Source organism: Lagenorhynchus albirostris, chromosome 11 (genome assembly GCF_949774975.1).
Source record: "Lagenorhynchus albirostris chromosome 11, mLagAlb1.1, whole genome shotgun sequence".
NCBI lineage: Eukaryota > Metazoa > Chordata > Mammalia > Artiodactyla > Delphinidae > Lagenorhynchus > Lagenorhynchus albirostris.
The window spans coordinates 73,344,775-73,358,675 of NC_083105.1; the positions used below are offsets into that span (position 1 = coordinate 73,344,775).

At 35.5% G+C, this 13,901-nt stretch overlaps 1 pseudogene; it reads left to right on the top strand.

Annotated features, from left to right (window-relative positions):
* Window positions 1-18: 18 nt before the first annotated feature.
* On the top strand, window positions 19-10,785 carry LOC132529988 (casein kinase II subunit beta-like; annotated as a pseudogene).
* Window positions 10,786-13,901: the final 3,116 nt, after the last annotated feature.

A 13,901-nucleotide genomic window follows, 5' to 3' on the forward strand; every position in this document is an offset into this window, starting at 1 on the left:
TCTCACTCTATAAGAACCATGTCGTGGCCACAGATATTCCTGACAGCCAATATCACACCTTGGCCTCATAACCTCATGGATATCCCTGTCACCACCTTCCATGTAAACCAAAGCCTTTTCTTAAAATATACACTATTTTTTTTATGTCTACCAGTTTTACTCAGGATTTGATCTAGATACAAAATGACAGTCTCATAGGTCAAGAAAGAAAAAAAAATCTTATTAACTTCACTTTAAAATATGAAAAGGAATATATGTCCTGTTGTTCATCGAAAAAATAACCCCACCCATCATCTGCAACACAAGTGTAGTCCTATGTTGTGTTTATATGCTACAGATGAATTTAAGTATGGAAACAAAACTCAGTTGGACTGTTAAATCACCATTACTTGATCATAATAAAATTTTGTTTACTAAGATCCAGAAACATTTTTTTGTGTCTCTTACAGAATATAGAAGATTTGACACACTAGAATTAATAAACTCAACTCGTCTTATTTAGTGAAATAAAAAGCATACTTTCAATTGCATTCCTTGTTTCTTCAGAGTAGTTTTCAGGTCCCTTTTGTGACAGCTATCATACTTATAGTTAAGCTGTTAGGGACAAAATAATAAATTCATAGTTGCGGACAACAGACTTTAACTGCAATGGAAATTTCACTGTTCTGCCCAATAGAATGTGTTTATTTTGAGCATATGTAATTGCCTCTTGTATTGTTAAACATACAATGGCAATATTTTTCTTCTGAAAAAAATAGCCAAAGACAATGAGCAAAACATTTTCTGCAAAATAAAGGCAATATGCAAAAAAAAAAAAAAAAAGAAACAACAACAGCAAAAAACTAAATACAGTTCTAAAAAGATCTAGTGAGAGAATTCAGTACTAGAAATTAGTGACAAACATAATCCACTAAAATTTTCAAAATTTACATAGCTCAAATTCTCGTCTTTTGCTAACTTACTGTGCATCTAGAAATATTTATTTTGGAAAATATTGAGCAAACTTCTTTTGCCCAGAATGAAAAACTTTAAAGTTTAAGATGGATTACACAAAAGAACACATGCTTTCCTTTCCAAAGGAGAGTGATTTTTTTTTTTTTTTTGGCAGTACGCAGGCCTCTCACTGTTGCAGCTTCTCCCGTTGTGGAGCACAGGCTCTGGACACACAGGCTCAGCGGCCATGGCTCATGGGCCTAGCCACTCCGCGGCATGTGGGATCTTCCTGGACTGTGGCATGAACCCATGTTGCCTGCATCGGCAGGCGGACTCTCAACCACTGTGCCACCAGGGAAGCCCTAAAGGAAAGTGATCTTAAGAGCTTATAATTACTTAGTAAAGATTTTCTGAAGATCAATGCTTTTTAAATGCCCCTTTTTTGGTAATCTCTAAATTAATTGGAAGCATGTAAAATTGTTCTAAATTAATGATAAAAAATCAACTTCATATTTTTTAACTGGCTCTTTAAGTTTTATATTAACAAATTGTAGTTCATGATATACCTTAAAATATTGTGATAAAGTATCCAGATTAAGTTCATCCAAAGAAGAGGTAATGCATTTCTACATTTGTTTGTGATAATTGGAGCAAAGACTGTATTAAACTAAATAATGATACTTTGACAGTGTAAAGATGCAAATGTACATGAAAGTAATATTTTTCCAATGGTGAGAAGATGTATTTTATACTAGACCTGACTTAAGTCTTTTGCACAGGATATTTCTTTGTCTGGAAATGGCTTTCCCCACATAATCGCCTGGCTTACTCCTTCAATTTCATTCCTCACAGAGGCCACACCTGACCACTCCACATCAACTGCCCCAATGTACTATGAAAACTCTTGGTCTGTTAGATTTTTTTCATAACACGAATTTTTATCTACTATGTTTATTCTTTTATTTTCCAAATATTTTATTGATTGCCCCCCTTGCCCCTGTCAGAATTCAAGTTCCTCAAGTGTAAGAACTCAAGTTTTTCTTGCTAGTTGATCAGTCCCCAAGACCTAGAATCATTTTTGGAAAATAGGAGCCCAGTACATATGTGTCAAAGAAACACTCAATGACCTAGGAGGAATTTCAGGAAAACTTTTGTTGTCATAATCACATAAAAATACATAATGTCTATAAAACAGCAATAACTAATTAGATGGGAAGAACAGGCTGGAATGAGAAAGGAATAATGAGGCAAAAATGGGTTTAGGTGAGATTAAAAAATACTGCTAAAAAAGTAAAAAACAAAATCTAAAAATTACAGCCACACTAGAGGCCCTAAGACAACAAGAAACATTAATATGATTATAAATGTCACAGCAATAATCCTTTTTTTGGTTAAATTCCTGTATCAAAAGCAAAAGTATAAAGTCTGAGTTTTAAAGATGCAATAACTACATGTACACAGAGAGAAACAAATTACCCAAATGTTTGATAAAAATGTTAAAAAAAAATTATATACAAAAACTATTTAAAAAGTGATGAAGAATGAAAGAAATGTCAATTGACATTTACAAATATACCAGTCTAAATTAGGGATATGATTAGTCTGAAACCATTGAGTGTTAGAAAAAAATGATAAGAAGGTAAAAAAGAAGTTAATAAGAAATCAATGATAGTATGAAAAAGGAAAAAATTTCAACATAACAAGAAGATAATAGAAAAAGGAAATTGAGGTCATTTAACTACTAAACTGTAGACTGTTCTTTCTATGTAACTATGTTCTCACTCTATCCACTTTCTGTCTCCTATTTTTCCAACATACTTTGAACATTTTAAAATAAATTGCAACACACTTGAAAACAGATAAATTATAAGGGTTTACATCACATTTTCTTACCACAATGTTATAAAACTAGTAATTACAACAAAATGTGATAAAATATTTTGAAGTTAAAACACACATTTCTGAAAGTTTGTGTAAATAGGAAAATAAAAGCTGAGTTTTTAGATTTCTTATAAATATCAAAGTAAATTATGTACCTCAAAACTCAAGCACAAGGGAGGAGTCAAGATGGCGGTGTGGGAACACACAGAGTTAGCTTCTCCCCACAACTAGGGTGCCTGTCAGCCACTGGTAGGGGACTCTGACCCCCAAGGAGACAGGAGGAACCTCAGCGTGAACGAGTAGGATGTAGGCAGACTGATGGGGGAGAAGTGGAGCCCAGACAGCATTGGCATCCCTTGTGCTGGGGAGCTTGCTGAGTTCCCAAGCCAATTCCCCCTCCCCTCAAAGCCCCATCCAGGCTGCCTGGGTCCTGGGGACATAAGAGGGAGGCTGGGGAGATCAGAAGTGGCAGAAAGGAGGGGCCATCCACGAGGATCAGGAGAGGAGCAGAGGGTGATTACCCTACTCACTTGGGCACAGGGAGCCTGCTGAGCTCCCAGGCTGGTCCCCTGCCCTCCAAGGCCCCCTTTTCCCCCTGCCATATTGGTCCTGGGGACATAGGAGAGAGGCCTGGGAGATCAGAGAGGCAGGCAGGAGGGACCCTCCCAGACCCCAGACCAGAAGAGCAGGAGAGGAGAGGAGGGCATTTGCTCTGCCCCTGCTGGGCTCCCAGGTGAGGACCCCTACCCTCTGAGACCAGGGGTGGGTGGCACGCCTGGGTTCCTACTGTTCCTTGAGTATAAGCCCCATCCCCCACAGCCCTCCGGATGTTTTCCAGCCTTGTGGGTCCTGAGCATCGGCCCCATACACCACCCAAACCTCACCCTTGCTTAGGTCTCACTCTCCACAGTCAAGGCCTTCCCTCCCTCACCTTTTTTTTTTCCTTTTCTCTCCTCCTCTTCTTTACTATAGGGTACTGATGTACACTCCAGTTGTTGATTCATATATCTTTTTATTTTTACATTCTTTCTAATAATTCTGTTAGTTTCCTAGTCTAATTTTATTTTTACTTTGTTACTCTTCTTTTTTTTTCTCTTTTTTTTGCTGCCCCACATGGCTTGTGGGATCTTGATTCATGACCTCGGGGTCGGGCGGAAGCTCTTGCAATGGGAGCTCCGAGTCTGAACCACTGGACTAACAGAGAACCTCAGACTCCAGGGAATATTCTTCAGAGTGAGGTCTCCCAGAGGTCCTCATCTCAGCACAAAGACCATCTCTACTCAATAGTCTACAAACTCTAGTGTTGGAAGCCTCGGGCCAAACAACCAGTAAAAGAGGAACACAACCTACTCATTAAAAAAAAAAAAAAATGAGATGGCAAAAAAATATGTCACAGTTGAAGGAGCAAGGTAAAAACCTACAAGACCAAGTAAATGAAAAGGAAATAGGCAATCTACCTGAAAAAGAATTCAGAGTAATGATAGCAAAGATGATTCAGAATCTCAGAAATAGAATGGAAGCACAGATTGAGAAAATACAAGAAGTGTTTAACAAAGACCTAGAAGAACTAAAGAACAAACAGAGATGAACAACACAATAACTGAAATGAAAAATACACTAGAAGGAATCAGTAAAAGAATAGCGGAAGCAGAAGAACGAATAAGTGAGCTGGAAGGCAAAATGGTGGAAATAACTGCTGAGGAGAAAAATAAAGAAAAAAAGAATGAAAAGAATTGAAGACAATCTCAGAGGCCACTGGGACAATACTAAATGCACCAACATTCAAATTATAGGCGTCCCAGAAGAAGAGAAAAACAAATGGTCTGAGAAAATATTTGAAGAGATTATAGTGGAAAACTTCCTTAACATGGGAAAGGAAAGAGTCACCCAAATCCGGGAAGCACAGAGAGTCCCAATACAGGATAAAACCTAGGAAAAATACACCAGTACACATATTCATCAAATTAACAAAAATTAAATGCAAAGAAAAATATTAAAAACAGCAAGAGAAAAACAAAAAAATAATATACAAAGAAATTCCCGTAAGGGTATCAGCTGATTTTTCAGTGGAAACCCTGCAAGCTAGAAGGGAGTGGCAGGATATACTTAAAGTGATGAAAGAAAAAAAACCTACAACCAAGATTACTGTACCCAGCAAGGATTTAATTCAGGTTTGATGGAGAAGTCAAAAACTTTTCAGACAAACCAAAGCTAAGAGAATTCAGCACCATGAAAACAGTTTACAACAAATGCTAAAGAAACTTCCCTAAGCAGGAAACACAAAGAGAAGAAAAAGACCCACAAAAACAAACCAAAAACAATTAAGAAAATGGTAATAGGAACATACATATCGATAATAACCTTGAAAGTAAATAAACTAAATGTCGCAACCAAAGGACACAGACTGGCTGAATGGATACAAAAAAAGACCCATATATATGCTGTCTACAAGAGACCTAATTCAGTCCTAGGGACACATACAGACTGAAAGTGAAGGGATGGAAATAGATATTCCATGTAAATGGAAATCAAAAGAAAGCTGGAGTAGCAATACTTGTATCAGATAAAATAGACTTTAAAATAAAGACTGTTACAAGAGATAAGGAGGGACATTACATAATAATCAAAGGATCAGTCCAAAAAGAAGATATAACAATTATAAATGTTTATGCACCCAACATAGGAGCACTTCAATACATAAGGCAAATGCTAACAACCATGAAAGGAAAAATCGACAGTAACAAAAGAATAGTAGGGGACTTTAACACCTCATTTACACCAATGGACAGATTATCCAGACAGAAAATTAATAAGGAAACACAAACTTTAAATGACATAATAGACCACATAGATCTAATTGATATTTATAGAACATTCCACCCAAGAGTGATGGAATACACTTTATTCTCAAGTACTCATGGAACATTCTCCAGGATAGATCACATCTTGGGTCACAAATCAAGCCTTGGTAAATTTAAGAAAATTGAAACCTATTAAGCATTTTTTCTGACCACAACACTATGAGATTGGAAATCAATTACAGGAAAAAACCTGTAAAAAACACAAAAAAACAAGGAATTTAAACAGTGCGCTCCTAAATAACCAAGAGATCACTGAAGAAATCAAAGAAGAAATAAAAAATACATAGAAACAAATGACAATGAAAACACAATGACCCAAAACCTACGCATCACAGCAAAAGCAGTTCTAAGAGGGAAGTTTACAGCAATTCAATCTCACCTCAAGAAACAAGAAAAATCTCACATAAACAATCTAATGTTACTTTTAAGACAACTAAAGAAAGAAGAGCAAAGAAAACCCAAAGTCAGAGGAAGGAAAGAAATCATAAAGATCAGAGCAGAAATAAATGAAATAGAAATGAAGAAAACAATAGCAAAGATCAATAAAACTAAAAGCTGGTTCTTTGAGAAGATAAACAAAATTGATAAACCCTTAGAAAGAATCATCAAGAAAAAGAAGGAGAGGACACAAATCAATAAAATTAGAAATGAAAAAGGAGAAATCACAACAGACACTGCAGAAATACAAAGGATTATAAGAGACTACTACAAACAACCATATGCCAATAAAATGGACAACCATGAAGAAATGGACAAATTCTTTGAAAGGTACAATTTTCCAAGACTGAACCAGGAAGAATTAGAAAATATGAACAGACCTATCACAAGTAATGAAATTGAAACCATAATTAAAAATCTTCCAACAAAAAAATGTCCAGGACAAGATGGCTTCTCACGCGAATTCTATCAAACATTTAGAGAAGAGCACATTTAGAGAAGAGCAAACACCAATCCTTCTCAAACTCTTCTAAAAAATTGCTGAGGGAGAAACACTCCCAAATTCATTATACAAAGCCACCAACACCCTGATACCAAAACCAGAAAAAGGTATCACAAAAAATGAAAACTACAGGCCAATATCACTGATGAACAGAGATGTAAAAATCCTGAACAAAACACTAGCAAACAGAATCCAACAGCACATTAAAAGGATCACACACCATGATCAAGTGGAATTTATCCCAGGGATGCAAGGATTCTTCAATATATGCAAATCAATCAATGTGATACACCACATTAACAATTTAAGGAATAAAAACAATATGATCATCTCAGTAGATGCAGAAAAAACTTCTGACAAAATTCAACATCAATTTATTATAAAAACCCTCCAGAAAGTGGGCATAGAGGGAACCTACCTCAACATAATAAAGTCCATATATGACAAACCCACAGCAAGCATCATACTCAATGGTGAAAAACTGAAAGCATTTCCACTAGGATCAAGAACAAGAGAAGGATGTCCACTCTCGCCACTCTTATTCAACATAGTTTTGGAAGTCTTAGCCATGGCAATCAGAGAAAAAAAAGAAATAAAAGGAATACAAATTGGAAAAATAAGGATTAAAACCGTCACTATTTGCTGATGACATCATGCTATACATAGAAAATCCTAAAGATACCACCAGGAAACTACTAGAACTAATCAATGAGTTTGATAAAGTTGCAGGATACAAAATTAATGCACAGAAATCTCTGGCATTCCTACACACCACCAACAAAAAATCAGAAAGAGAAATTAAGGAAACACTCCCATTTACCATTGCAGCAAAAAGAATAAAATACCTAGGAATAAACCTGCCTAAGGAGGCAAAAGACTTGTACTCAGAAAACTATAAAACACTGATGAAAGAAACCAAAGATGACAAAAAACAGATGGAGAAATATACCATGTTCTTGGATTGGAAGAATCAATATTGTGAAAATGACTATATAGCCTAAAGCAATCTACAGATTCAGTGTAATCCCTATCAAACTACCAATGGCATTCTTCACAGAAATGGAACAAAAAATCTTACAATTCATATGGAAACACAAAAGATCCTAAATAGCCAAAGCAATCTTGAGAAAAAAAAATGGAGTTGGAGGAATTAGCCTCCCCAACTTCAAACTATACCACAAAGCTACAGTAATCAAGACAGCAAGGTACTGGAACAAAAACAAATATAGATCAATGGTACAGGACAGAATGACCAGAGATAAATCCATGCACATATGGACACCTGTTTTATGACAAAGGAGGCAAGAACATACAATGGAGAAAAGACACCCTCTTCAAAAAGTGGTGCTGGGAAAACTGGAGAACTACATGTAAAAGAATGAAATTAGAACACTACCTAACACCATACACAAAAATAAACTCCAAATGGATTAATGACTTAAATGTAAGACCAGACACTATAAAACTTTTGGAGGAAAACATAGGAAAAACACTCTGACATAAACCACAGGAAGAACTTTTTTGACCCACCTCCTAGAGTAACAGAAATAAAAACAAAAATAAACAAATGGGACTTAATTAAACTTAAAAGCTTTTGCACAACAAAGGAAACCAAAAACAAGACAAAAAGACAACCCTCTGAATGGGAGAAAATATTTGCAAATAAAACAACAGACAAAGGATTAATCTCCAAAATATACAAATAGCTCATGCAGCTCAATATCAAAAAAACAAACAATTCAGTTAAAAAGTGGGCAGAAGACCTAAATAGACATTTCACCAAGGAAGACATACAGTTGGCCAAAAGGCACATGAAAAGATGCTCAACATCACTAATTATTAGAGAAATGCAAATCAAAACTACAATGAGGTATCACCTCATGCCCGTCAGAATGGCCATTATCAAAAAATCTAGAAACAATAAATGCTGGAAAGGGTGTGGTGAAAAGGGAGCCCTCCTGCACTGTTGGTGGGAATGTAAATTGATCCAACCACTATGGAAAACAGTATGGAGGGTCCTTAAAGAACTAAAAAAAGAACTACCATATGACCTAGCAACCCCACTACTAGGCATATACTCTGAGAGAACCATAATTCAAAAAGAGACATGCACCCCAATGTTCATTGCAGCACTATTTACAATAACCAGGACATGGAACCAACCTAAGTGTCCATCGACAGAGGAATGGATAAAGAAGATGTGGCACATATATACAATGGAATATTACTCAGCCATAAAAAGGAACTAAATTGAGTTATTTGTAGTGAGGTGGGTGGACCTAGAGTCTGTCATACAGAGTGAAGTATGTCACCATATGTTAATGCATATATACGGAATCTAAAAAAAAAATGGTACTGATGAACCTAGTTGCAGGGCAGGAATAAAGAGGTAGACATAGAAAATGGACTTGATGACATGGGGTGGGAGGGGGAAGCTGGGGCAAAGTGAGAGTAGCATTGATGTATATACACTCCCGAATGTAAAATAGTTGGCTGGTGGGAAGAAGCAGCATAGCACAGGGAGATCAGCTCGGTGCTTTGAGGTGACCTAGAAGGGTGGGATAGGGAGGATGGGAGGGAGGCTTAAGAGGGAGGGGATATGGGGACATGTGTATGCATACGGCTGATTTGCTTTGTTGTGCAACAGAAACTAACATGGTATTGTGAAGGAATTATACTCCAATAGAGATGTACTAAAAAAAAATGGTATCAATAGAAAAAAAAACCTCAAACATAAGGACAGTTTGAAAAACTGCAGTATTTACAAAAGCTGAAGATACACAGTTCCAAAGATAATCAGCTCCAGTCCTATATATATACCTAAACCCAACAGGAGTGCATTCATAAGTTCACTGAAAGGCATGCACTAGAATATTCATTATAGCATTATTTGTAAGCCCAAACTGGGTGCTACCCACATAAATATCCACTCATAGGAGAAGCCGTAAAAATTGTGGAATACTCACACAATGGGAATTGATCGTCTATAATGTGCATAATGCATAATTTATCAATACTAAGTACAAAAAAAGACAGGACGAATCTCTGGTTTTAGAAGTCATGAGAGCAGTTAAGTGGAACAATTTTTACTGAGATGAGAATGTGCTAGGTTATTGGTATTCTGTTTTTGATCTGAGTCTGACTAAGCAGGTATCTTCTGACATGTGAAATCAATCCATTGAGCTGAACTCTTTTGATGTGGTTACTAGTCTTTACCGATACTATGTTCAATAAACACTTAAAAGTACATAGAAATTAAAAATATCATTCCCATTATATTTTTATTTATTAATTCATTAAAATAAGTAGAAACACATTTTAATCATGGCATGCTTTGCAAAACAAAAGAAAAAAAAGACCCCTAACTTTCAAAGACTTTTATGATCACTCAAGAAAGCAAAATTACAGAGACAAAGAAGCATCAGGAAATCAGTAAGGAAAAATAAATGACAAATTAAAAAAAATGATTTAAACATCCGGAAGTGTTATTTATACTGGTTCTGTGGACTCCATGACTATGAATTCTTCTGTGAAGTGGATGAAGACTCCATCCAGGGCAAATTTAATCTCAGTCAACTCAATGAGCAGGTGCCTCACTGTAGACAAGCTCTAGACATGATCTTGGACCTGGAACCTGATGAAGAGCTGGAAGACAACCCCAACCAGAGAACCCTGATTAAGCAGTCAGCCAAGATGCTGTATGGGTTCACCCGGACCACCTATATCCTCACAAACCATGGCACCACCCAGATGTTGGAAAAGTACCAGCAGGGAGAGTTCGGCTACTGCCCCACGTGCACTGTGAGAACAAGCCAATGCTTTCCAATAGCCTTTCTGACACCCCAGGTGAGGCCCTGGTGAAGCTCTACTGCCCCAAGTGCATGGACAATTCCACACCTAAGACACCATCGAGGCAGCACCCCACAGAAGGCCCCTACTTGGGTACCAGTTTCCCTCACATTGCTCTTCATGGTGCATGCTGAATGCCGGCCCAAGCAGCCCACTAACCAGTTTATGTCCAAAGTGTACAGTTGCAAGATCCATCCACTGTCCTACCAGGTGCAGTTCCAAGCTGCCAGCAACTTTGAGTCTGTCAAGACCGTTCACTTATTCCCAACCCCACCTGTCACTCTGTCTTTGACAGTTCCAGTCCTCCCCTGCCACCTTTAAGGAAATCTCTATGGTTTATATTTTAAATTAGAAGAGTCATTATTGTGGTGTGAATATGAAATAAAGTAGAAAAAAGGCAAAAATAAGCATTTACTCAAAATTTATATAAAATCTTGCCAGATCTCTTCAGGAAAAATATTTTAGAGCTTGATGACTCCTAATATAAATGTTGTAAAATCATAAGGTATTTTGAAAATAATTCTATGGTAATTTATTTAATTACTAAATAAAATTCATTATTTATATTAAGATACATTAGCATCATTGATTAATGTATGAGAAGAATACTGAATAGTACCATAATAATGAAGAAATTTTTAAAAAGATCTACAAGAACTACCATGTTGAAAGGTACAAAAATCACAGGTCTTTAGAAAGGAAATTTTCATATACCTAAAATCAACTAATTCTCATATTATTTAAATAGTTCTGGGCTATAAGTTGAAATGGACTTTGCTGTGTCAAACCACAGACTGACTCGCATTATTTTAAAAAAAGCAAATCTCAAATATCACTAGTAAATAGCAATTAAATCTTGAGAGAGAATATATTTTTATACTTGGTAAAATAAATTCAATGTTTAATAAAATTCAAAGAAAGCATAAGTACCAACAGACGTATCTAAACATGACAAGAATGTGTATCTCAATCCACCTATATTTCAAAATGTTCTGGAAATTAATTTAATAGATTTATGATTATAAATGTGCAAAGAAGCTAAAATTTAGGTATATGATCTAGCAACTACTATAATGTACTATAAAACCTTTTATTTTGCCCTTGGAATAGAGAGTCAAGTCAAAAATAATGAATAATCCAATGAAATCAGAGTGTATACAAAATTTATGAACATCAGTGGGGAGAGATTGGATGACACATTAAATTGAGAATTGGCTAATTATGTCAAGTTGGGTTGATATAAAACATCTCTTAGTTGGAGAACTGAAATTCCAATCCCATCTCAGTGGAAAAAATCAAGATGCCTATTTGGAGAGTGTTCTTAGCCATCAAAATCTAGTTAGGCTAATTCAATGACTAATGATAACACCATACTTCTATGTGAGTGACAACAAATATAGACATTGTAATATTCATATTCTTCTCAGTATATTATTTTGTTAAGCACTGCATGTTGTTCTAGTTTTTTTTTTCATATTATAAGTGTTAGTTTTTGTTAACTTGATCTTTCTACACCTATCTATCCTTGAGGTGCTTGGATTTATCCTGTAGATACTGTGTTGGAATCATGTTAGCCACCTCAGGGTCAGATATTATGAAACATTTTTGTCATCCACAATGGAGACTTTGTAACAAGCTACAGCAGTGGGGAGAAGCAATTTATTTAAGTATAAGGTATAAATGGGGCAGCAAAATAATAACATTAAAATTCAAACAAGACCCTTTCAAATAGGCATATTTGTTGAAAATATTTAATCTAAGAGGCAAGTAGACAGATGAGTAAGGACAAGGAGCAGAAAACTATGGTGTCTTGGAAAACCATATCCATGTGAAAACTGAATACTCTCAGCACCAAGTTCTTTCATGTAGTCTTGAATTCAACTGTAATTGAAGCACAGATCATAAATGAGAAAGGTTTTTCAATCTGACACCCTTAGAGGAAAAAAGCGACAAATGTAATTTTCAGATTGCAAAGCATTAGTTTATCATTGCACTTTGTTGTGAAGATATAGAGCAAAGTTGGAGAATATTTATATACCACATCCTAATGACACATGGAATAAGAAAGTTGAGCTCATCATTCTGAAACTTAATATCTCTTTTGTTTACTAAAAAAAGCAAAAAGCAAAACTGTGATAATCGATTTTTTCACTTATATCTAGGGATAGTTATATTAAGCATGGTGTTTGTAATAAGAAGCTGCTGTTGCTCAAATGGATATTGCAACATATTTTTCTTGTCTACTCAAATTTATAATCTATGTTAGACAGAATATTTAGCTTACCAACTTACTCTAATTATCCATACGTGTACCCCAGTTACCATGTTTTAATTAATGTGAACATTATATAAATTATATAAATCATCTTGAATTATGAAAAACTTTTAAAACTATCTTTCTAGCATATTGTTAAGATAAAATTAAAATTTTATTTACAGTCAATTCACTTAAAAACATTTTATCTGAAGCTTTTGGGTGGAAAGAAAAAGCGTTTACCGTTACCTGTACCCTCAGAAGGATTGACTGAGTCTCTTAGTATCAAATAACATATACATAAAGTATGAGATAACTTGTTTCTTAATCATATGCATTAGGAAGTATATACTGCCTTGCTAAATAAGGGTTTGAAAACTCTTATTCTGATGCTTTCTAGTTTCATAATCTTGAGAAAAGATACCTAATCTGTATTAAACTCAATTTATTAATCTGTGACGTTGACAAACATTGAGTGACTCCTCATAGATTAATTGAAGAGATTAAATAACATAAGCCACATAAAGTATACTACTATACACAGAAAATGATCAAAGTGTATTGACTATTACTGATATTAATTTAATGTAAGTAAGTGTATTTGGTAATTCCACCCAAACAATCTCTCTATAGTGCTCCTGGCTTCTGGAATATTATGGAGCTATTTTCACTAAAGATGGGAGATGACTTCACTTCAAATACAGCATATTTCTTTCAAACATATCTTCGATCCTGTTTCTACTTAGCATCCTTTGAAGTACAAATAAATTTCCAAAGGGAGCCAACCCTCTTTTGCTGAATGTTGTAAACAGATTTTTTTTCTTATTTATTTATTTATTTTTTGTAAACAGATTTTAATCTCAGTACCTGACAGGACAACACAGCTCTTCTCTTCAGCACACCATGTATTTGTCACTCTACTCAGTGTATCCAGTTTTCTGTGCACTGTAGATCAGTAGCTGTATCTCCATCTCCAGGCATATTTATTTCTGCACTTTTTGTATCACCAAATAATCCTAAGTATGCATTGATTGTTTCCTGAATTTTATATTTTAAAGGCACTAGTTATTGATTGGACAGCTCCAGAAACCTAGATTTGTGCCCTTGTCTCCAGTCCCCATTCAGGGACAGCTAGAGCAGTGGCCCATATGCATTCTTCTCAAAAGCCTAATTGCTTCAGGTG